Source organism: Schistocerca americana, chromosome 10 (genome assembly GCF_021461395.2).
Source record: "Schistocerca americana isolate TAMUIC-IGC-003095 chromosome 10, iqSchAmer2.1, whole genome shotgun sequence".
Taxonomy (NCBI): Eukaryota; Metazoa; Arthropoda; class Insecta; order Orthoptera; family Acrididae; genus Schistocerca; species Schistocerca americana.
Genome location: NC_060128.1, coordinates 98,244,812 through 98,269,700, shown reverse-complemented (window position 1 = coordinate 98,269,700; position 24,889 = coordinate 98,244,812). Strand labels below are relative to the sequence as shown.

The window sequence follows — 24,889 nt, the reverse complement described above, 5'->3', positions numbered from 1 at the left end:
TATCTGGGAGTAGGCATTACGAGTGATTTGAAATGGAATGATCATATAAAGTTGATCGTCGGTAAAGCAGATGCCAGACTGAGATTCTTTGGAAGAATCCTAAGCAAATGTAGTCCGAACACAGAGGAAGTAGGTTGCAGTACACTTGTTCGCCCACTGTTTGAATACTGGTCACCGGTGTGGGATCCGAACCATATAGGGTTGATAGAAGAGATAGAGAAGATCCAACGGAGAGCAGCGCGCTTCGTTACAGGATCATTTAGTAATCGCGAAAGCGTTACGAAGATGATAGATAAACTCCAGTGGAAGACTCTGCAAGAGAGACGCTGAGTAGCTCGGTACGGGCTTTTGTTGAACTTTCGAGAACATCCCTTGACCGAGGAGTCAAGCAGTATATCGCTCCCTCCTACGTATATCTCGCGAAGAGACCCTTTGGATAAAATCAGAGAGATTAGAGCCCACACAGAGGCATACCGACAATCCTTCTTTCCATGAACAATATGAGACTGGAATAGAAGGGAGAACCGATAGAGGTACTCAAGGTACCCTCCGCCACACACCGTCAGGTGGCTTGCGGAGTACGGATGTAGATGTAGATGTAGAGTTTGACATCAATATATGGTAACACTGTACGTTTTGTTCAAAAATGGTTCAAATGGCTCTGAGCACTATGGGACTTAACTTCTGAGGTCATCAGTCCCCTACAACTTAGAACTACTTAAACCTAACTAACCTAAGGACATCACACACATCCATGCTCGAGGCAGGAGTCGAACCTGCGACCGTAGCGGTCGCGTGGTTCCAGGCTGAAGCGCCTAGAACCGCTCGGCCACTCCGGGCGGCTGTACGTTTTGTCCGCCCCCCATAGGTAAGTGGTCAGCGCGACAGAATGCCAATCCTGAGGGCCCGGGTTCGATTCCCGGATGGGTCTGAGATTTCCTCCGCTCAGAGACTGGTTGTTGTTTTGTCCTAATCATTTCATCCCCAACGACGCCGAAGTCGCCGAAGTGGCGTCAAATTGAAAGACTTACACCTGGCGAACGGTCTACCGAAGGGAGTCCCTAGTCACACGACATTTACATTTTACTGTATGAGTATGTCCGCAGCTCGTGGTCTAGGGGTTAGCGTTGCTGCCTCTAGATCACGGGGTCCCGGTGCGATTCCCGGCCGGGTTGGGGATTTTCTCCGCCTAAGGACTGGGTCTTAGTGCTGTCCTCATCATTTCATCGTCATCATCATTCATGACAGTGGCTGTATTGGATTGTGTGTAAAAAAATGGACTGTGTAAAAACTGAGACTTTGTACTGGCGCTGATGACCCACAAATCAAATCCACAGCTCGTGGTCGTGCGGTAGCGTTCTCGCTTCCCGCGCCCGGGTTCCCGGGTTCGATTCCCCGCGGGGTCAGGTATTTTCTCTGCCTCGTGATGACTGGGTGTTGTATGATGTCCTTAGGTTAGTTAGGTTTAAGTAGTTCTAAGTTCTAGGGGACTAATGACCACAGCAGTTGAGTCCCATAGTGCTCAGAGCCATTTTTTTCTAGGGGACTGATGGCCATAGATGTTAAGTCCCATAGTGCTGAGAGCCAACCAACCCACAAATCAAACATCATGAAGTGTATGAGTTTACGAAATTTCCGCCATTGACATATGTACGGGTGCAGAGCGAAGGAGTCACTCATTTCAAAATTAAGTACACGAGATATGTGATAAGCCCGCGCCGGACGGGGTGGCCGAGTGGTTCTAGGCGCTACAGTCTGGAACGGCGAGACTGCTACGGTAGCAGATTCGAATCCTGCCTTGGGCATGGCTGTGTGTGATGTCCATACGTTAGTTAGGTTTAAGCAGTTCTAAGTTGTAGGGGACTGATGACCTCAGAAGTTAAGTCCCATAGTGCTCAGAGCCATTTGAACCATTTTGATAAGCCCGCTAAACTCGCTGCGCTGAACAGGTAATTAGGATTGTGGAAAGGGCCAAATAAGGTTGGGGTCAGTTTCACCTTCCAATTGTAATTTAATAACACTATTATAACCAAAGTGGCACATAGCCGGACCTTTACCGAATGCAACTCTTTCACGGCTGAAGGCCTCCAAACAAGAATTCTTGACAAATCAACAAGATAAAATCCAATTAAGATAGCAATAAAATAATTAAATAAACATCACAGCAAAGTAGATAGAACCAACATATGCAAGGTGCAATACCAAAGGCTGAAGGCCACAATTAAGTCTCAAAATTTTAGAAAATATTACCATAGACTTTTAAAGGCAGAAGGCCAGAATGTTTAAAAACAAGAAATCTTAAAAATCAACAAGATAAAAATGCAATTAAAAGACAAATAAAAAAATAAAAAACATATCACGGCTAAGGCGAAAGCCGCAAGGCAAAGCAGACAGAACAAACACATGCAAGGTGCATTACCAATGGCTGAAGGCCACAATTAAGTTTCAAAATTTTAAAATGTATCATAATCTTTTAATGGCAGCAGGTCGCAATGTTTAAGCTTGAAAGATAAATGTAAGAATCAATTTTGCAAAATTTTTAAGAAAAAAGAAAAATAACCATAAGCCTTAAATTTTAAGCAGCTGAAAACAGATATTTTAAACACCGGTGGCACTCACAAGCCTCCAGGGATGTCGATCTGCCCTCGTTCACTTAGCTCAGACAGGTGGTGAGCCCAACTATACTTGATCCGTCGGAACCCAACCAGGGGACAGCCACGGACCGACCGACATAACGACTTGTTTCCCGTCAATCAGTACATGAGAGCTCAAACACAAAATATTACGGACGTAATTATCCACAATCACGTTTGACGTCCTGGGTCGGTGGACCACGAAACTCGTAGCGATCGGACAGCTCCACACACGCTTCGACTCTGCGCAGGGACCGCCAGCGGACCCAGCCGACTGCGCCGCAAGGAGATATTCTCCATAGTCCGCAGCAACCGACCAACCCCTTTTAGTATGTCGACGACATCTCAAATAGTCGTCAGTAGAATTAACACCAACTACACACACGACCTGACAAACACTTGCACGAAGACCTGAACGATACCCAACAGGAACTAAGCACACATGAAGACAAATTGGGAGTCGATGCACACACACACACACACACACACACACACACACACACACACACACACACACACACACACACACACACAGCCGACCCATGAACCATCGGCGAGCCAAAACGCATCGTCCAGTAGGACGACCGACAGACGATCTACCCAGACCGTGTCCCGGCTCAAGTGATGCGTGGCGGCAATGGTCGGGCTAGCCATGTGGACGCAGACCTCACTGCTGCTCCAACCCGACTGCACTAGCGCCGCATTGCAACTCCCCGCCTGGAAGGCCCGGACTGCGCTCCAGACTCATTCCAACTGACTGGCAGACCCGAACTCGCGACCCGAACTCGCTATCCGAACTCACAAAAGACAACGATCAGGAAGTAATAGCAGTCAAGCAAAGATACTACGAAACGCAAAGACGGCCGGCCGGGGTGGCCGAGCGGTTCTAGGCGCTACAGTCTGGAACCGCGCTACCGCAGCGGTCGCAGCTTTGAATCCTGCTTCGGGCATGGATGTGTGTGATGTCCGTAGGTTAGTTAGGCTTAAGTAGTCCTAAGTTCTATGGGACTGATGACCTCAGAAGTTAAGTCCCATGGTGCTCAGAGCCATTTGAACCATTTTTGACACAGAGACACAACTCGACAACTTAAGTAAGGTAGCCAGTGAGGTGGGACTATGGATCGCCCATAACAGGACAAAGACATTAAACACCACTCCAGACTGGGAAACACCGGAAGGCACTGTGCAAATAGTGGGCAAATTTAAATACCTATGAGAATTTATAACAGGAAGGAACAGTAGCAGGGAGGGAATAACAGAGAGGATAAAGAAGATTAGGTCAGCCTTCTGCATGACGAGAGAGATATACAATAAAAAGAATATATCCACAGAGGCAAAGATAAGCCACTGCAAGGCAACTGTGAGGAATGCAGTATTATATGCTGCTGAGACGATGACACTAGGAAGAAATGGGGCAGAACAACTAGAGAAAGAAGAGAGAAAAATGCTGAGAAATTACTAGGTCCCAAAAGAGGTGGAGAGAGGTGGATGCGAAGACCTAGGGAAGATTTGTACCGGAACATGAGAACAATATCTGGGGAAATCAGACTCAAATGGGCAAGGTTTGCTGGACATGTTGTTAGGATGAGTATGGGCAGAATGACGAAGAGAGTGTGGGAAACAACAGGGAGGACAAAGGGGAAGGACAGGAACCAAGTGGGTTGTTGAACTTCGGAAGGAGTGGTTGGAATTGGGGATCAATGTCGAAGGAAACGAAAATTGGAGGAACAAATATACACCGACAAATATGCCGGAGATCAATGACAGAGAAGAATACAGGAAAAGATTAGAATCTCACCAGTGGAGCCGCCAGGAGAAACGGAAACTGAAGGTCTCGGAAGAAGAGCGGGAGAGAAGAAGAGAAAGAATGAAGAGGTTCTGGGAGAAGAAGAGGAAAATGCAGTCCACGAAGGGGCTACCCGTGGTCCTACAGAGGCCGTAACGCAAGGAGAAGAAGAAGAAGAAGAAGAAGAAGGAGAAAGATACTACGAGAGGGGATATGTCGATACGCGCTGCTAGCGCCGGTCACGGTCAGCCAAAGCAGCAACTCAATGACAGTAGTAATTGAAATTAACGTAGTGAGGTGGAAGTAGGTTAAAAACAGGGTGTAAAATACATTATGGCGGCAACACGAGCTAAGCACGGCTCAATATGCTCAAAAAAACTCCGAAACTTTGTCCACAAAATTTTTATGCGCTTAACTTTTACTTTTATTACTTTCCTTCGAAATACTCTCCTCGACAATTCATGCACCGCCCCCCAACGGCGTTTCCACTTCCGGAAGCAGACTTGCTACCCCTCTTGGTGGATCGCGTGAAGCGCCATCTGCGGATTTTCTTTTATGTCGTCTATCCCGGCAAATCTTCATTCTATGAATGGGGTTTTTAACTCTGGAAATAAAAAAGAATTCCCAGGGGCCAGGTCTGGAGAGTACGAAGGATGAGGCAGCACAGTGATTTCGTCTCTTGTGCAACAGTCACGCACCAGTATGGATGAATCTGTGGGTGCCTTATCGTGATGCAAGACCCATGAACTGTCTCACCACATTTTAGACCGTCTCCTTCTCACATTTTTTCGCAGGCCTCGCAACACGTCCCGAAAGTACCATCGATTAACAGATTGTCCCTGTGACGCGAACTCTTCAAAGTCAGCCGGCCGCTGTGGCCGAGCGGTCCTAGGTGCTTCAGTCCGGAACCGCGCTGCTGCTACGGTCGCAGGCTCGACTCCTGCCTCGGCATGGATGTGTGTGACGTCCTTAGGTTAGTTAGGTTTAAGTAGTTCTAATTCTAGGGGACTGATGACCTCAGATGCCGGGTGGAGTGGCCGAGCGGTTCTAGGCGCTACATCTGGAACCGCGCGAGCGCTATGGTTGCAAGTTCGAATCCTGCCTCGGGCATGGATGTTTGTAATGTCCTTAGGTTAGTTAGGTTTAAGTAATTCTAAGTTCTAGGGGACAGATGACCTCAGAAGTTAAGTCCCATAGTGCTCAGAGCCATTTGAACCATTTTTTTTACCTCAGATATTAAGTCCCATAGTGCTTAAAGCCATTTCAACCACTACTGAACCTTCAAAGTCAAAGAAAACTATCAGTATGGCTTTGACATTTGACTTGACCTGACGAGCTTATTTGGAGAACCTCTGCCGACCCACTGTGAAGACTGAACCTTGGTCTCAACACAATAACCGTAGACCATGTCTCATCGCCAGTTATGATTCTCTTAAGGAACATCTCATTCGCGCGATCCAAAAGCTCTTCACAGTTTGCGACGCGGAGGTCTCTCTGGTCTTGACTCATGAGCAATGGGACGAACTTGGCGGCAATACGATACATTCCGAGATGCTGTGTCAGGATTTCATGACATGATCCAACTGAAATCTTACATTCTTCTGTAGCCTCTCCGACCGTCAGTCTTCCATTGGACGCATAATTCTGTTGACCTTGCTGACATGAGCGTAGTCGGTAGACATCGAAGGGCGTCCTGAACGGGGGTCATCTATAATCTCCGTCCCACCATTTTTAAACCCTGTGAACCATCCTTAGCACCGCGTACGGCTTAAGCACTCATCACTGTAGACTTCCTACTTTATTTGGTGTGTCTCTGTAGAGGTTTCCTTGAGTTTCACGCAAAATTTAATGCAGACGCGTTGCTCCTCTAACAATGTCATCTCGAAATTAGTGAACTGTGCGACACAACATTCTACTCCATACAACACTGAAACAACACTGAACAATAGCTAACAGACATACAACAATGAAACTTCCAGGAGTCACACATTAAAGACAGGTATGTGCAGGGACGCCAACCGCATTTCGCTCCAACAGAATTACCCACCAATTACGAATGGTTCAAATGGCTCTGAGCACTACGGGACCTATCGTATGAGGTCATCAGTCCCCTAGAACTTAGAACTACTTAAACCTAACTAACCTAAAGACATCACACACATCCATAGCCGAGGCAGGATTCGAACGTGCGACCGCAGCAGTCGCGGATGGAAGCGCCTAGAACCGCTCCGTCACAGCGGCCGGCTACGGATCTTTCGTCGAGCGAACGGTTCTATATGATTGTTAAGTATGGAGCTAATGCATGAGCACGCTCTGAAAGGAACCTAATTGCGATACAGTGTGTACCAGAATAGTTCGTTTTATTAAGTAATTTAGGTTGCTCCACAACTCCGAGGATATCTACTCCATGTTAGTCATGTTGGCAGCTGTTTTTGAATCTAATTCAGGAATATTTGCTTCGTCTTTTTGGTGAAGGAATTTCGGAAGGCTGTGTTTAGTAACTCTGCGTTGCCAGCACTGTCTCGATAGTATCTCCACTCCTATCGCGCAGAGTTGGCATTGATTGTGTCTTGCCGCTAGCATACTTCACATTCGACCAGTATCTCTTCGGATTTTATGCCAGATTCCGTGACAAAGTTTCATTGTGGAAAGCATTATAAGCACTTCGCATTGAAGTCCGCCCTAAATTTCGAGCTTCTGTAAAAGAAGGAGAGCGGGGGAGGGCGATGTTCTATTGTTTGTGTTCCAGTGCTGACTAAACACAGGCGTTTGCGACTCGTACCGACCAGCTGCTTTGGTACAAATTTTGACACGGTGGTAATACGGATTCGTGAATGCCCATTACAAAGGCGGTCATTTTTAAGTGCGGTTGGAAGGAATATGAAATTAAATGAAGTGTTACATAATAGATCGCAAAGAGTAGAAGAAAAATATCATTCCAAACATTTAGTAAACATTTGTGACTGTCTGTAATGTTGCATAATGGATTTAAATTTAAATATAGTTGCTGTTATTAACAATTAATCCCCCGTTCAGCCAGACAACAGAAGAGCACCTTGTCAGCGGCGCTACTCTGGGTATACTGAATGTAGCAGCACTCTGGGATAGAGAAATGTCGACGGGACGTATTCCGAATTGCGCCGAACTTTAACGATCAGTACTTGGCCACCAACTTACCGCGCCCTTAGCGTAGCCAATCTGTTGGGTGTTCCTAACACAATAATTGACCGCCGCCGTTAGCTGAGTGCTCAGCACCACAGAATGTCAATCCTAAGGTCCAGGGTTCGATTCCCGGCTGGGTCGGAGATATTCTCCGGTCAGGAACTGGGTGTTGTGTTGTCCTAATCGCCATCATTTCACCCCCATGGAAGCGCAAGTCGCCAAAGTGGCGTCAAATAGAATGACTTGCACCTGGCGAAGGGTCTACCTGACGGGAGGCCCTAGTCACACGACATTTACATTTAACATAATGATTAGTGTAGGTTACGAATAAACAATATGAGCGGTACATACACTGATCAGCCAGCACATTATGACCACGTACCTACCAGCCGTTATGTGGTGTGTCACCGCCAGACACCACACTTGCTAGGTGGTAGCCTTTAAATCGGCCGCGGTCCGTTAGTATACGCCGGACCCGCGTGTCGCCACTATCAGTGATTGCAGACCGAGCGCCGCCACACGGCAGGTCTAGAGAGACTCCCTAGCACTCGCCCCAGTTGGACAGCTGATTTTGCTAGCGATGGTTCACTGTCTACATACGCTCTCATTTGCAGAGACGACAGTTTAGCATAGCCTTCAGCTACCGTTCTGTAACTTATGTGTATTCTTTCTGTTGTTTATTTGTCTATTCTATGGCTGATGAGCGGCGTAACATGCTGCTGACAGTTTGCCTGTTTGTACTGGTTTAAAAATCACAATAAAGAAAAAAAAACCTGGAGAGGCAGTTCACGCCAAGCGAGCCCACTGGTGTCATCGTAGCCGCCGCGTCATCGTCCACCGCCGCCAGCGTACCGGAGCCATCCCCGCAGTGCCTCTACTCGTCCTCGGACTCAGGTGACGGCAACGTGGACTCCGCGCCGTTCTTCACGAGACGCCCGGGGCTTGGTTTGGTGAAGTTGTGTGGTTACTACAGACAGTTTACGTTTGGAAGAGTCTCTGATCTAGTTATTGGTAGGCTTGGAGGATCAGTCCTACCTCTCGAATATTGTTTTGTAAATTTTGAAGAGAGACTTTAGTTTAAATAAAAACGCTATAACTCACACACTGCGACTTTCCTATGCGCGGACGGCGGATACAATACATTCCTCGCCAGGTGACGCTGCTATCGCCTGGACTGGCTTATATCGACAATAGGTCGGTGGTCATAATGTTCTGGCTGATTAGTCTATGGCCATGGGCAAAAAGTTCTCAAAGTTTCAGTAATGAAATACCATCCGAAGTACGTGAAAAATAATTAAATGGCTGGCGCGAACTTCTGCTGCGCACACTTCTTGAAGCAACACTTAATACAGGCTCGCAGAATTATGATACCGCAGACTGTTTTGAAGGAAACCTGGGTGGCATACTCTAGAAGAGTGTCATATGTACTCTTCGGTTTCATAGAGCATCTGTGGCTCTGTTCCGTATCTCTGTGTTTCTAAATAATATGGAAACGATGCCCGAAAACCACATTTGCATCCAATACACTTGCCACAACTTCAAATTATGATGTAGCTCTTGTATTTAATCAAGGGAACGTAGGGAGGGTTAAGGTATTAGAGAGAAGACGAAATTTCACTCAAGACATCTTGTTAAAAATAGATTTACAGCACTTCTCTGCAGCTCAAAAGTCTGTTGAAGACCTAATAAAGGAAAGAAAGCAGAAAACAAGAAAGCAGAAGTGAAATCTTGAAGGAAAAGAGGTCCTTGAGTACAAATCTGTAGCAAAATGTAGAAGTGACGTAAGAAAAAAAGTTACGTTGCACTTACAATTGCATTTCGTGAAAATTGTGTTTATCAAAGTTTATATACCTTATTCGCAAACTCTATGGAAGCTAGAATTACGAAATTCTGTACAACTATTTCTATAAATCCAAGAAATGTTGTTTAAAGAGCAAATGTTGAAAATCTGAGTGTAAGCTGAAATATGGGGCAAAGTGTTTCGAATTTTCACAAATTTTATATCATACTGGCAGAATTATTATTGAAAAGTAGTTAAAATTCTCCTATTCGATATGTTGAAAAAACCTCTTGAATGGGTTTTGAGAAAATGGTACATATATTATTTTTTAAATAAAATGAAATAATTCCATAAAAAGTTAAATATATATAATCTAAGGAAGTTAATAGTAAATGTGGTAATTTCGTAGCAAAAGCATGGAACAAAATTTGCTTGTCATATCTTCAAAATTGTAGATTTGGTGCGTCTTTTAAATACTGTGTGTTTTTCACGAACTTCCCCCCTTAAGAAGCACTCGTATTCTTACGGCACGCATCTTAGAGCAGAGGTCTGCCAGACGTTCCTTTTTCGACGGATGATTCTTGTCATATGCCAGAATATTGGCCATTCTTCCTAGGTTAAACTGTACATACCGATTCACAAACATCACACACACACACACACACACACACACACACACACACACATACTCTATGTGGATAGAAAAAACCGACCGCTTAAAACTTATGCTTCCCGGTATTTGTTTAGTCTCGGTTATACGAGTAATAGGTATTTTTTCCACTTTTTACTTATAACTGAGTAAAATGAACTGACATGTCAATTTCGCATAGCGGCGGTGATAAAATTTTTACTTTTCAGATAAAACATATTTTAAAATATCAGTGACGCTTCTTCGTGAAGTTTCCATTAATTATAAATACTGAATTATCATAGAAAATGGGAAAATCAATTAGTCCTGTTTTTAATAACAACGTGGAGCCAAAGAAACCCGCCTAAAATCGTGTAGGACTTCCGCGTGCACACAGAAGTGCCGCAAGACGACCTGGTATGGACTTGACTAATGTCTGAAGTAGTGCTGGGCGGAATTGACACCACGAATCCTGCAGAGATGTCGATAAATCCGTAGAGATCTCTTCTGAGCAGCACGTTGCAAAATATGGTTCAAATGGCTCTAAGCAATATGGGACTTAACATCTGAGGTCATCAGTCCGCTAGACGTAGAACTACTTAAACCTAACTAACCTAAGGACATCACACACATCCGTGCCCGAGACAGGATTCGAACCTGCCACCGTAGCAGCAGCGCGGTTCCGGACTGAAGAGCCTAGAACCGCTCGGCCACAGCGGCCGGCAGCACGTTCCAAGGCATCCTAAATATGGCCAATAATGAGATTTTCACTCTGCAGCGAAGTGTGCGCTGATATAAAACTGTGTTTTAATCTGCCAGGAAGTTTCTGGTGCAGAGTGAAATTCTCATTCTGGAAACATCCCCCAGGCCGTGGCTAAGTCATGTCTCCACAATATCCTTTCTTACAGCAGTGCTAGTTCTGCTGGTTCGCAGGAGAGCTTCTGCGAAGTTTGGAAGGTAGGAGACGAAGTACTGGCAGAAGTAAAGCTGTGAGGACGGGGCGTGAGTCGTGCTTGGATAGCTCAGTTGGTAGAGCGCTTGTCCGCGGAAGGCAAAGGTCCGGAGTTCGAGTCACGGTCAGGCACACAGTTTTAATCTGCCAGGAAGTTTTATGCTGAATAATGTTCACGTCTGGGGAGTCTGGTGGCGAGCGGATGTGTTTAAACTCACACGAGTCTTCCTGGAGCCACTCTGTAGCAATTCTGGACGTGTGGTATGTCGCATTGTCCTGCTGGAATTGCCAAGTTCGTCGGAATGCACAATGGACATGAATGGTTGCACGTGACCAGACAGGATGCTTACGTACGTGTTACCTGTCAGAGTCCTATCTAGACGTATCAGGGGTCGCACATCACTCCTACAGCACACGCCCCATACCATTATAGAGCCTCCACTAGCTTTAACAGTTCCTTGTTGACATGCAGGTTCCATGGATTCATGAGGCTGTCTTCACGTCCATCCGCTCGATACAATTTGGAACGAGTCTCCTCCGACCAGGCAACATGTTTCCAGTCATCAGCAGTCCAATGTCGGTGTTGACAGGACCAGACGAGGCGTAAAGCTTTGTGTCGTGCAGCCATAGAGGGTACACGAGTGGTCCTTCGGCTCCGAAAGCCCACATCGATGAGGTTTCGATGAAAGGTTCGCACGCTGACACTTGTTGACGGACCAGCATTGAAACTACAGCAATTTCGGGAAGGGTTGCACTTGTGTCACGTTGAACGATTCTCTTCAGTCGTCGTTGGTCACGTTCGTGCAGGATCTTTCTCCGGCCGCAGCGATGTCGGAGATTTGATATTTTACGGGATTTATGATATTCACGGTACGCTCGTGATGTGGTGTTACGGGAAAATCCCCACTTCATCGCTACCTCGGAGATGCTGCTTGCCATCGCTCGTGGGCCGCCAATACACCACCTTCCAACTCACTTAAATCTTGATAACCTGTCATCAGTAACCGATCTAACAACTGCGCCAGACACTTGTCTTATATTAGTGTTGCCGACCGCAGCGCCGTATTCTGCCTGTTTACATATATTTATGTTTGAATACGCATGGCTATAACAGTATATTTGGCACTTCTGTGTAGAAACACGCATCAAATATATGACATGCGAATCAGTACAGCACCGCTGAGACAATAGCATATCTGGTATCTTGTTGCATGGCGTTTTAGACGTCACGCGTTTACATACAGTGTGGAAGACTTGCCCCCATGTGATCGACGCAGTAGTTTCCCAGTCCCGTTAACAAAATGGGAGTAGTCACAAGAAAACTGCGACGTCATATATGAAGAAATCATCCACTAAGTTCCTTGTAAGATAAATTTCATTGATTACAGGTGCCCATAATTTTATTGGCATGATACGAGGGTGAGTCAAATGAAAACCTTAAATTTGTAATAACAAATCGATATTTCTCGCCATTATCCTGTAAGTTGGTAATCGTGATATAAACAACGTGCAGAATAGCCTGTAGGTGGCAGCATAGTGCAGATGCACACATACCGTGGCAGTATCAGTATAAAGATGGCCGCCCCACTTGCGACTTGCACCAGGGAAGAACAGCGTTCTGTTATTCGGTTTTTGCGTCGTGAAGGTGTGAAACCTATTGAAATTAATCGACGAATGAAGGTTCAGTACGGCGATGCATGTTTTTCGCAGCAGCAAGTCTACGAATGGAGTAGGAAGTTCGCAATTGATGTGACTTCAGTAACATATGCTCCTCGTCCAGGTCAGGCACAACGAGTTGTGACTCCACAGAACAATGCAGCAGTTGAAGCCATAGTGAAGGAAAACCGCCGAGTGACACTGAATGACATTGCACCATGTTTACAGATTAGTCATGGCTCAACACACCACATTGTGCATGATGTGCTCCAGTCTCACAAAGTGTCTGCAAGATGGGTGCCACGGCAGCTCACTCCTGAAATGAGAGAACGACGTGTTGATGCTTATGAAGAACTTCTTCGGCGCTTTGAACGAGAAGGCGATGGCTTCCTTGAAAGAATCGTTACTGCGGACGAAACCTGGGTTCACTTCCACCAACCGGAAATGAAGAGAGCGAGCAAGGAATGGCGCCATTCCTCATCACCAAAACAAAAGAAATTTCGAACAGAACCATGAGCAGGGAAGGTTATGCTGACTCTCTTTTGGGACGAAAAAGGCGTCATTTTGGAGCATTACTTGCCTAGAGGGACCACTGTCACCAATGCATCATACACAGATCTCCTAAAAAATCATCTGCGCCCTGCAATCAAAACAAAGCGACGTGGATTGTTGTCAGCAGGTGTCCTTCTGCAACATGACAATGCAAGGCCCCACACTGCCCGTACAACAGTTGCAACAATCACAGACCTGCATTTTGAGTGTCTTCCACATCCACCATACTCACCAGACCTTGCCCCAAGTGATTTCCATATGTTTGGACCACTCAAAGACACAATGGGAGGAAAGAAGTTCCGTTCTGATGAAGAGGTACGCCACGCGGTGCATGAGTATTTGTGCGGACTACCAAATGAATTTTTTTCTGAAGGAATTTATGCACTTTGTAAGCGCTGGAAGACTTGCATTGAGCGTGGGGGAGATTACGTTGAAAAGTGATACAGATTTGTACCACTTCTGCACAATAAATAATATTTAAAAATATTTAAGGTTTTAATTTGACTCACCCTCGTATAAACTTGGTACAAGGACTGAAACTTTAATTTTGTGGTTGCTTCACGGTGAGAAACCGAGACCGACTACAAGTGGCGATTCAGGGAAGTCATGAACGTCGCCACGCACGTATCCTTAAATTTCGCCATCTTTGATGGGGAAAATGAGACCGGTTTCTGCCACAGCCTCAACCTCACAGCGATCGTGATATCCTGCTCCTAGTATTTTTCAGTCTTTGTTCGCAATCTATGTTTATTACTGGAAATAGTAGCAATGAAAAAAAAAAACCGAAACCTCCAAGGCTTTTGAGATCAAAACCAGCGGAAGGTAGGGAGACGGACTGTCGCCACTAGTGTTCAATTGTGTGCTAGAAAAATGTAATCAGCAAATGGAGGAAAAGACCAGAAGATGAAGGAATTAGAAGGCTCACAACTGGGAGAGCAGGGGATAATCTGAGTTTTGATTGTCTGGCTATTGCAGAAGATATTGGCATCTTTGCTGAATCTGTTGTAGACGTAACAGTGCAGATAAAACTCCTGCTAGAGACAGCTCCAAAAGCAGGCCTAAATGTAGCTTTTGAAAAAACAGAGTACACGACAGATGTGATGGAGGCACCGAAATATATGGAAACTGATTATGGCACAATAAAAAAAGGCTACAAAATTTAAATATCTAGAGGAAATAATATAACCAAATGCTCTAGACAAAGAAGTTGGCCGGCCGATGTGGACGAGCTGTTCTAGGCGCTTCATTTTGGAACCGTGCGACCACTACTGTCGCAGGTTCGATCCTGCCTGGGGCATGGATGTGTGCGATATCCTCAGATTAGTTAGGTTTAAGTAGTTCTAAGTTCCATGCGACTGATGACCTCAGATGTTAAGTCCCATAGTGCTCAGAGCCATTTGAACCATTTAAACAAAGAAGTTAACCTGAGGAGGCAAGGATAATGAAGGTGACCTTTCAGTTAACAAAAAACCTGTATGAAAAGAAATCTATTTCCATAAATGCAGAACTTTGGTATTACAAAACTCGTTAAACCAGAATGGCTTTATGCATCAAAATGCCTTTCGTTAAATACAGCCAAACAGTCAGGTGAAATAGAAAAGAAGGAAAGGAAAACAATTAGGATAATCTTGGGACTAAAATATAGGAATGGGAAGTGGAAATTAAGAAGTAACAAAGAATTTTATGAAAAAATAGAGCGAATGTCGGACATGACGAGGGAGGGAAGAGCTGCATTCTACGGACACCTAAAAAGGCTAAATGAAAACAGGATAGCAAAAGGAATTTTTACATTCTTTGACAGAAACCTCAAAACATATATGACGTGGATAAAAGAAGTTAAAGGAGACCTGAAGTAAATGGAAGCAATGGAGGAAGAAATAGGAGAAATAGAAAAGTCAGAGCAAACGCAAAAGGTATGGTAGGCTTCCAGGAGAAAACTAAGAAAAAGACAGGTGCTATATGGACAGAAGAATGGTGCAGCGAATGGCAACTGAATCTAAATGTAGACAAGTGTAATGCGCTGCGAATACATAGAAAGAAAGATCCTTTATCACTTTCAATATAACAGGTCAGTAACCGGAAGCAGTTAGTTCCATAAATTATCTGGGAGTTGGCATTAGGAGTGATTTAAACTGGAATGATCATATAAAGTTGATTGTTGGTAAAGCAGATGCCAGACTGAGATTCATTGGAAGAATCCTAAGGAAAAGCAATCCGAAAACAAAGGAAGTATGTTGCAATACACTTGTTGGCCCACTGCTTGAATACTGCTAAGCAGTGTGGGATCCGTACCAGATAGGGTTGATAGAAGAGATAGAGAAGATCCAACGGAGAGCAGCGCGCTTCGTTACAGGATCATTTAGTAACTGCGAAACTCTAGTGGAAGACTCTGCAAGAGAGATGCTCAGTAGCTCGGTACGGGCTTTTGTTGAAGTTTCGAGAAAATACCTTCACCGAGGAGTCAAGCAGTATATTGCTCCCTCCTACGTTTATCTCGCGAAGAGACCATGAGGATAAAATCAGAGAGATTAGAGCTCACATAGAGGCATACCGATAATCTTTCTTTCCACGAACAATGCGAGACCGGAATAGAAGGGAGAATTGATAGAGGTACTCAAAGTACTCTCCGCCTCACACCGTCAGGTGGCTTGCGGAGTATGGATGTAGATGTAGATGTAGAATGCAGAACTTAGGTACTACAGAACTCATTAAACCAGAATGGCTTTTTGCATCAGAATGCCTTTCGTTAAATACAGCCGAATAGTCAAGTGAAATAAAAAAGAAGGAAGGGAAAACAATTAGGAAAATGTTGGGACTATAATATGAGACAGGGAAGTGGAAATTAAGAAGTGACAAAGAAGTTTATGAAAAAATAGTGCGAATATCAGACATGACGAGGAAGGGAATAGCTGCATTCTATGGACGCCTAAAAAGGCTAGATGAAAACAGTATAGTAAAAGGAATTTTTTACACTCTTTGACAGAAACCTCGAAACATCTATGACGTGGATAAAAGAAGTTAAAGCAGACCTGAAGGAAATGGAAAGAATGGAGGAAGAAATAGGAGAAGGAGGATTGTTCAGAGCTAACGTAAAAGATTTGGAGGGCTTCCAGGAGAAAACTAAGAAAAAGATAGGTGCAATACGGACAGAAGAAGGAAGGGAGAAACAAAGGGAAAGAACGAAAAATTACTGGAAAAAACAAAAAAGGAGAAAAGAAGGAATGCATAAGATAATTTCGTGTGGTCCTAAGTAGGCCAGAACAATGTAAAAAAAAAAAAAAAAAACGAAAATTGGTTATTTCAGATGCCTGTTAATTTGAGCCTTTTTAATATTCAGGTTAAAGTGGAGTTGGAAAAAAAAGGTATAGCGTAAATGCTATTGTTTCAGCAATAACTGCCTAGCCTACACCTGAGAGGCCGGCCGGAGTGTCCGTGCGATTCTAGGCGCTACAGTCTGGAACCGAGCGACCGCTCCGGTTGCAGGTTCGAGTCCTGCTCCGGGCATCGATGTGTGTAATGTCCCTTAGGTTAGTTAGGTTTAATTAGTTCTAAGTTCTAGGCGACTGATGACCTCAGATGTTGTCCCATAGTGCTCAGAGCCATCTGAATCTTAGTGCACGTACGTATGTGTGGTATTGTTGTTGTACTTGTAACAAGCATAATGTACTGCTGTGTTGCCCTCGTGCAACCAGCCAGTACGCGTGTGTCTGTTATAGAAACTGATTTCCAGGGTGTAAATACAGTCCGCAGCTGGGACAGTCGCACCGGCGTCCGCTGTTTATCCTCCGAAACTGAGCAATGAGGGTTGAAATAACGCGTGAGCGGCGTGTCGTCTGCAACTTTAATGGCGCCACCGACCCACTACAGCGCGCGCGGACAGCTTTTAGCGGAAACAAAGCGCCGTTACGCCCTGGCCGTGTAGCTCTGTCCGCGTGTTTAGCTGCGTGGGTGTGGGTGTGGTCGCGAGCGCGCAGGCACTGCTTTGTAGTTGCCGCGCAGTCGGCGAGGCTGCATTCCGCGGTGACACACACAGACAGCGGTTAAGCAGAGAGAGAGACAAATAGTTACCAGCATGAGACCGGCGGTGTCCGCCTGCCGATAAACCAGCACCAGCGGAAGGCTGATTGTCTGCCAGCCGAACTGGTGCCATTATCCCTCTCCAAATCACATCGACTAGGTGCGGCCCACTCACACACCTGCGTGTGACGCGAAAATGGTCAGGCCGTTACGACAGGTTGTGATATACTTGTACTGAACTCTCCACTATAGCTCGCGCAGGATACGGTAGCCGATGCGGAATGGCCATTTTTCGTCCAAAGCGCAGGGCGAGTTTGTTCGTTAGTTGGGAAGGGGAAGCCGATACGTTTTGCACCGTTCGGCTCGTCGGCGATGACAGAATGAAAAAGCGCACCTTGCAACCTTTCTCAAACGTTTTCACAGAAACTGTTGTTGTTGTGGTCTTCAGTAAACAGATTGGATTGATGCAGCTCTCAATGCTACTCTATCCTGTGCAAGCTTCTTCATCTCCCAGTACCTACTGCAACCTACATCGTTCTGTATCTGCTTAGTGTATTCATCTCTTGGTCTCCCTCTACGATTTTTACCCTCTACGCTACCGTCCAATACTAAATTGGTGATCCCTTGATGCCTCAGAACATGTCCTACCAACCGATCCCTTCATCTAGTCAAGCTGGGCCACAAACTCCTCTTCTCCCCAATTCTATTCAATACCTCCTCGTTAGTTATGTGATCTACCCATCTAATCTTCAGCATTCTTCTGTAGCACCACATTCCGAAAGCTTCTATTCTCTTCTTGTCTAAACTACTATCGTTCACGTTTCACTTCCATTCATGGCTACACTCCATACAAATACTTTCAGAAACGACTTCCTGACACTTAAATCTAAACACTCAGCACCACCCGATTTAATTCGACTACATTCCATTATCCTCGTTTTGCTTTTGTGGATGTTCATCTTTTATCCTCCTTTCAAGACACTGTCCATTCCCTCCAACTGCTCTTCCAAGTCCTTTGCTGTGTCTCACAGAATGACAATGTCATCGGCCAACCTCAAAGTTTTATTTCTTTTCCATAGATTTTAATTCCCACTCCGAATTTTTCTTTTGTTTCCTTTACTGCTTCCTCAATATACAGATTGAATAACATCGGGGATATGCTACAACACTGTCTCACTGTGGTGTCACCGCCAGACACCACACTCGCTAAGTGGTAGCCTTTAAATCGGCCGCGATCCGTTAGTATACGTCGGACCCGCGTGTCGCCACTATCAGTGATTACAGACCGAGCGCCGCCACACGGCAGGTCTAGAGAGACGTACTAGCACTCGCCCCAGTTGGATAGTCGACTTTGCTAGCGATGGTTCACTGCGTACATACGCTCTCGTTTGCAGAGACGACAGTTTAGTATAGCCTTCAGCTACGTCATTTGCTACGACCTAGCAAGGCGCCCTTTTCAGTTACTACAAATGTTTTCAGAACAGATAATATTGTGAATCATGTGGCGTCAAGAGCGACGTTCATCATTAATGGATTAAAGTTAAGTATCAAACTAATTACGTCCGCTTTATGAATTCTATTTCCTTGTCATGTTCCAGACCTCACGTCAGGATAGTTCCTCCCTCCTCACGCCAGCCTGCGTGAGCTAAAACGCGTGCATTTCGGCCTCCACTAGTAACACAGTGTTGGCTCTTCTGCCAACTACAACAGAAACATGCAAGACAAAGGGAACCGAATGCAGGCTATACTTCAATGAATGGTCGCCTAAAATAATTAAGTCCCCTAGAACTTAGAAGTACTTAAACCTAACAAACTTAAGGACATCACACATATCCATGCCCGAGGCAGGTTTCGAACCTGCGACCGTAGCGGTCGCGCGGTTCCAGACTGTAGCGCCTAGAACCGCTCGGCCACTCCGACCGGCTCTGGTTTCTGTACAAATTGTAAATAGCCTTTCGCTCCCTGTATTTTACCTCTGTCACCTTCAGGATTTGAAAGAGAGTATTCCAGTCAACATTGTCAAAAGCTTTCTCTAAGTCTAGAAATGCTAGAAACGTAGGTTTGCCTTTCCTTAATCTAGCTTCTAAGATAAGTCGTAGGGTCAGTATTGCCTCACGTGTTCCAATATTTCTACGGAATCCAAACTGATATTCCCCGAGGTCGGCTTCTACCAGTTTTTCCATTCGTCTGTAAAGAATTCGTGTTAATATTTTTCAGTCCGCAGCTCGTGGTCTTACGGTAGCGTTCTTGCTTCCGGCGCCCGGGGTCCTGGGTTCGATTCCCGGCGGTGTCAGGGATTTTCCTGCCTCGTGATGATTGGGTGTTCTTCATCATCATTCCATCATCATTGACTCGCAATTCACCGAAGTGGCGTCAACTAAAAAGGACTTGCAATACGGCGGCCGAACTTCCCCGCATGGGGCATCCCGCCCAACAATGCCATACGATCATTTCATTTCAGTATTTTGCAGCCGTGGTTTATTAAACTGATAGTTCGGTAATTTTCACATCTGTCAACACCTGCATTCTTTGGGACTGGAAATATTATATTCTTCATGAAGTCTGAGGGTATTTCGCCTGTCTCACACATCTTGCTCACCAGATGGTAGAGTTTTTTCAGGGCTGTCTCTCCCAAGGCTATCAGTCCGACCACTGCGTGGATTATAATCTAAGCTCTCCTGACCAAATTTAAATTCATTTGTCCACCTGGCAACAGCTGAAAATGAAAGAGGAGAGCCCCGAGTGTATTCTGGAAATCGGCATAAATGTCCTTTGCATTCATCCCTTTCTTTACGAAGTACTTAATCACACCACGAATCTGGATTTTTTCCATCTTCGCAAATCACTACGCGGGAACAACAACAGAGCCACGTCACCGCCACAGCTCTCTTTCAACAGCACTGACGTGGCACGTGTTTACTGGCAACAGTCCATTGAGTGTCACGTGAACAACTCGTTGCGCCTAGCGCCGACCTCCCGTGGTGATTCCGAGAACTTTTTAAACCACCCTAGCACCGAGTTATTCGCGACTTCCATTGTTCATCGGTGGGTACTGTCGCTTACTAAATTGCTATCTGCGGTTATGTTTGTTCAGTACCGTTTGGAAGAAGCGAAACAGCGAAACCGACAGAGAGAGGTATGATAACAATGAAATTTTTTCCCAACGACTGGGGACACAACACAAATGTTAAGTGTATGCGTAGTGTCTGTACTGTTGGACATGTCTGAAAGAACAGAACCACCCATTGATATAATCGGTTCGCCTAGACGGAAAATGGATCTACCTACTTGCGGTTTGCATCCGTAACAAGGTGGATCCATTGCCCGTCTTTCGAACCAATTACACTACTGGCCATTAAAATTGCTATCCCAGAAAAAATGCAGAAGATGAACGGGAATTCATTGGACGCATATATTATACTGGAACTGACATGTGATTACATTTTCACGCTATTTGGGTGCATAGATCCTGAGAAATCAGTACCCAGAACAACCACCTCTGGCCGTAATAACGGCCTTGATATGCCTGGGCATTGAGTCAAACGGACCTTGGATGGCTTGTACGGGTACAGCTGCCCATGCAGCTTCAGCACGATACCACAGTTCATCAAGAGTAGTGACTGGCGTATTGTGACGAGCCAGTTGCTTGGCCACCATTGACCAGACGTTTTCAATTGGTGGGAGATCTGCTGAATGTGCTGGCCAGGGCAGAAGTTGAACATTTTCTGTATCCAGGAAGGCCCGTACAGGACCTGCAACATGCGGTCGTGCATTATCCTGCTGAAATGTAGGGTTTCGCAGGGATCGAATGAAGGGTAGTGCCACGGGTCGTAACACATCTGAAATGTAACGTCCACTGTTCAAAGTGCCGTCAGTGAGAACAAGAGGTGACCGAGACGTGTAACCAATGGCACCCCATACCATTACGCCGGGTGATATGTCAGTATGGCGATGAAGAATATACGCTTCCAATGTGCGTTCACCGCGATGTCGCCAAACACGGATGTGACCATCACGATGCTGTAAACAGAACCTGGAATTCATCCGAAAAAATGACGTTTTGCCATTCGTGCACCCAGGTTCGTCGTCGAGCACACCATCGCAGGCGCTCCTGTCTGTAATGCAGCGTCAAGGGTAGCCGCAGCCGTGGTCTCCGAGCTGATAGTCCATGCTGCTGCAAACGTCGTCGAACTGTTCGTGCAGATGGTTGTTGTCTTGCAAACGTCCCCATCTGTTGACTCAGGGATCGAGACGTGTCTGCACGATCCGTTACAGCCGTGCGGATAGGATGCCTGTCATCTCGACTGCTAGTGATACGAGGCCGTTGGGATCCAGGACGGCGTTCAGTATTACCCTCCTGAACCCACCGATTCCATATTCTGCTAACAGTCATTGGATCTCGACCAACGCTAGCAGCAATGTCGCGATACGATAAACCGCAATCGCGATAGGCTACAATCCGACCTTTATCAAAGTTGAAACGTGATGGTACGCATTTCTCCTCCTTACACGAGGCATCAGAACAACGTTTTACCAACGCCGGTCAACTGCTGTTTGTGTGTGAGAAAACAGATGGAAGCTTTTCTCATGTCAGCACGTTGTAGGTGTCGCCACCGGCGCCAACCTTGTGTGAATGCTCTGAAAAGCTAATCATTTGCATATGACAGCATCTTCTTCCTGTCGGCTAAATTTCGCGTCTGTAGCACGTCATCTTCGAGGTGTAGCAATTTTAATGGCCAGTATTGTAGTAAAGGAATTGTGAGTGGCGTCCAGCGGCTTGAAGTCCATTCCAAGACCCTGGCCGCCAATCACAACCAGGTGACGGGAACCTCTCCTCCTATACTCTTCCCTATCTTCTTTTTTTCAACTCTTCTTATATATCAAAATTTCATTTTGTATTATCATCCTCATACAATTTTATTGTTTGAAAAGTTATTATATGCTGATCATTACGCCATTTGTAGAAATAAAACAAATAGAGCCCACCTTCACGTGGCCGGACACGCGGCAATGGTGTGAATGGGGTCGGGAGTCAGGGTGGTGTATTATTAGCCGCTCTGATCCCCCAATCCAGTCAGAATGGCCAAGCGGCTGACGACCCACCATGAGAAATCAGAGGGTGGGTCAATAATAACAGCAGAAAGTGAAAAAAAACCTCCAGCAGGACAATACGACACCTCACACTTCCAGAATTGCTACAGAGTGGCTCTTCTGAGTTTAAACACTTCCGCTGGCCACCAACTTCCTGAGACGTGAACATTATTGAGCATATCAGGGATGCCTTGCAACGTGCCGTTCAGAAGAGATCTCGACCCCCTCGTACTCTTGCTGATTTATGGACAGGACTGCAGGATTCATGACGTCACTTTCCTCCATCACTACTTCAGACATTATTCGAGTCGTGTTGCGGCACTTCTACGCGCTCGCAGGGACACCACATGATATTAGGCAGGTCCACCAGTTTCTTTGGCTCTTCGGTGTACATCCGTAGTGCGTAGCGACTTTCTACATCTACATCTACATTTATACTCCGCAAGCCACCCGACGGTGTGTGTCAGAGAGCACTTTACGTGCCACTGTCATTACCTCCCTTTCTTGTTCCAGTCGCGTATGTTTTGCGGGAAGAACGACTGCCGGAAAGCCTCCGTGCGCGCTCGATTCTCTTTAGTTTTACATTCGTGATCTCCTCGGGAGGTATAAGTAGGGGGAAGCAATATATCCGATACCTCATCCAGAAACGCACCCTCTCGAAACCTGGACAGGAAGCTTCACCGCGATGCATAGCGCCTCTCTTGCAGAGTCTGCCACTCGAGTTTGCTAAACATCTCCGTAACGCTATCACGCTTACCAAGTAACCCTGTGACGAAACGCGCCGCTCTTCTTTGGATCTTCTCTATCTCCTCCGTCAACCCGACCTGGTACGGTTCCCACACAGATGAGCAATACTCAAGTATAGGTCGAACGAGTGTTTTGTGAGCTACCTCATTTGTTGATGGACTACATTTTCTAAGGACTGTCCCAATGAATCTCAACCTGGCACCCGCCTTACCAACAATTAATTTTATATGATCATTCCACTTCAAATCGTTCCGCACACATACTCCGAGATGTTCTACAGAAGTAACTGCTACGAGTGTTTGTTCCGCTAGCATATAATCATACAATAAAGGATCCTTCTTTCTATGTATTCGCAATACATTACATTTGTCTATGTAATGGGTCAGCTGCCACTCCCTGCACCAAGTGCCTATCCGCTGCAGATCTTCCTGCATTTTGATGCAATTCTCTAATACTGCAGCTTCTCTTCTCTGTATACTACAGCATCATCCGCGAAAAGCCGGATGGAACTTCCGACACTATCTACTAGGTCATTTCCGAACAGACGGTATCACCTACGGCAATCTCCTGTCCTACATGTTGCAGCTGTCGCACTGAAGTAGCGTAGTGTTGCCTTTCAGATAACACACCGATATTATTGCGCCGGGAAGCAATATTAGTGGGCAAACTGCGACGATAGTGTCATCTGGGGCAGGCAACTGTACGCCACCTGCCCTTCCCAGGGCTGGTTATTCAGGAAGGGATGTATCGCCAGCGGCGGTTCGATTTCAATTACTCGGCCGCCCTGTCGGCACGAATTTAATTTATAGGTGAGGGTGAGCGGGCGAGGTCTGGCGCTTATTATTCTACACCGGCGGCAGGCGTGCCGTGTTACGCCCAGCTGTGAGGGCGGGGTCGACATCACGGGACCCGGGGCAGTCCTGCCCCACCCCCACCAACCCTGTCTGCTCGTTCAGGACGGGTTGTACCCTCCCCCTAATCTCACCCTCATGCTCCTCCCTCTTAACCGCTTCCCACCCACCCCGACGCCCTGATCGGGGTACTTTTTCCCGTGTTTCTCCTTTTTTTTAACTTTTTTTTTATTCGTTCGCCTCTGATCGAATTTGCGCTGCGGCAAGCCTGTTCTGTGGGAACCCTGCCCTTGCGTGATGTGGGGCTGGAAAAAATTGGCGACTGAAATTTTGCGGAAAGGGCACGCAGTAGCAATTCTTTTTTCTACACTTCGAATTCTTTCATCCTGTCTAATTCATTTTCTACCATGCACAGCACTCCGTCTTCAGACCACGAGTGACCCATCGGGATCATCCGACCGCCGTGTCATCCTCAGATGAGGATGCGGATAGGAGGGGCTTGGGGTCAGCACACTGCTTTCCCGGTCGTTATGATGGTGTTCTGTGACCGGAGCCACTACTGTTCGGTCGAGTAGGTCCTCAATTGGCAACGCGAGGCTGAGTGCACCCCGAGAAATGGCAACAGCGCATGGCGGCCTGGATAGTCACCCATCCAAGTGCCGGCCACGCCCGACAGCGCTTAACTTCGGTGATCTGACGGGAACCGGTGTATCCCCTGAGGCAAGGCTGTTGCCCATTTTCTCCCATGGAAAAAAGGGAAACACATTGAAGCGCCAAAGAAACTGGTACACCCCTATCAATGAGTAGCTCGTCAGTGGCGAATTCCACAACATACCAAAAAATCTTCGAATGATCGAACATTCCACAATACTCAAGAGCATTCCGGAATGTTCCACAATGATCTGGGACGTTCCGGGATGTTCCCGAGTATTCTGGTAACTTCCCGCATGTTCCAGACTAATCCCGAATATTTAGGAACATCCCCAATTATTGTGGAACCTTCCGGAATATTCTGGAATATTGTGGAATGTTCT

The 24,889-nt window shown here is 46.0% G+C and overlaps 1 pseudogene; it reads right to left on the bottom strand.

Moving 5' to 3' along the window:
- Positions 1 to 24,471: 24,471 nt before the first annotated feature.
- On the bottom strand, positions 24,472 to 24,589 carry LOC124552817 (annotated as a pseudogene).
- Between the last annotated feature and the right edge of the window lie 300 nt (positions 24,590 to 24,889).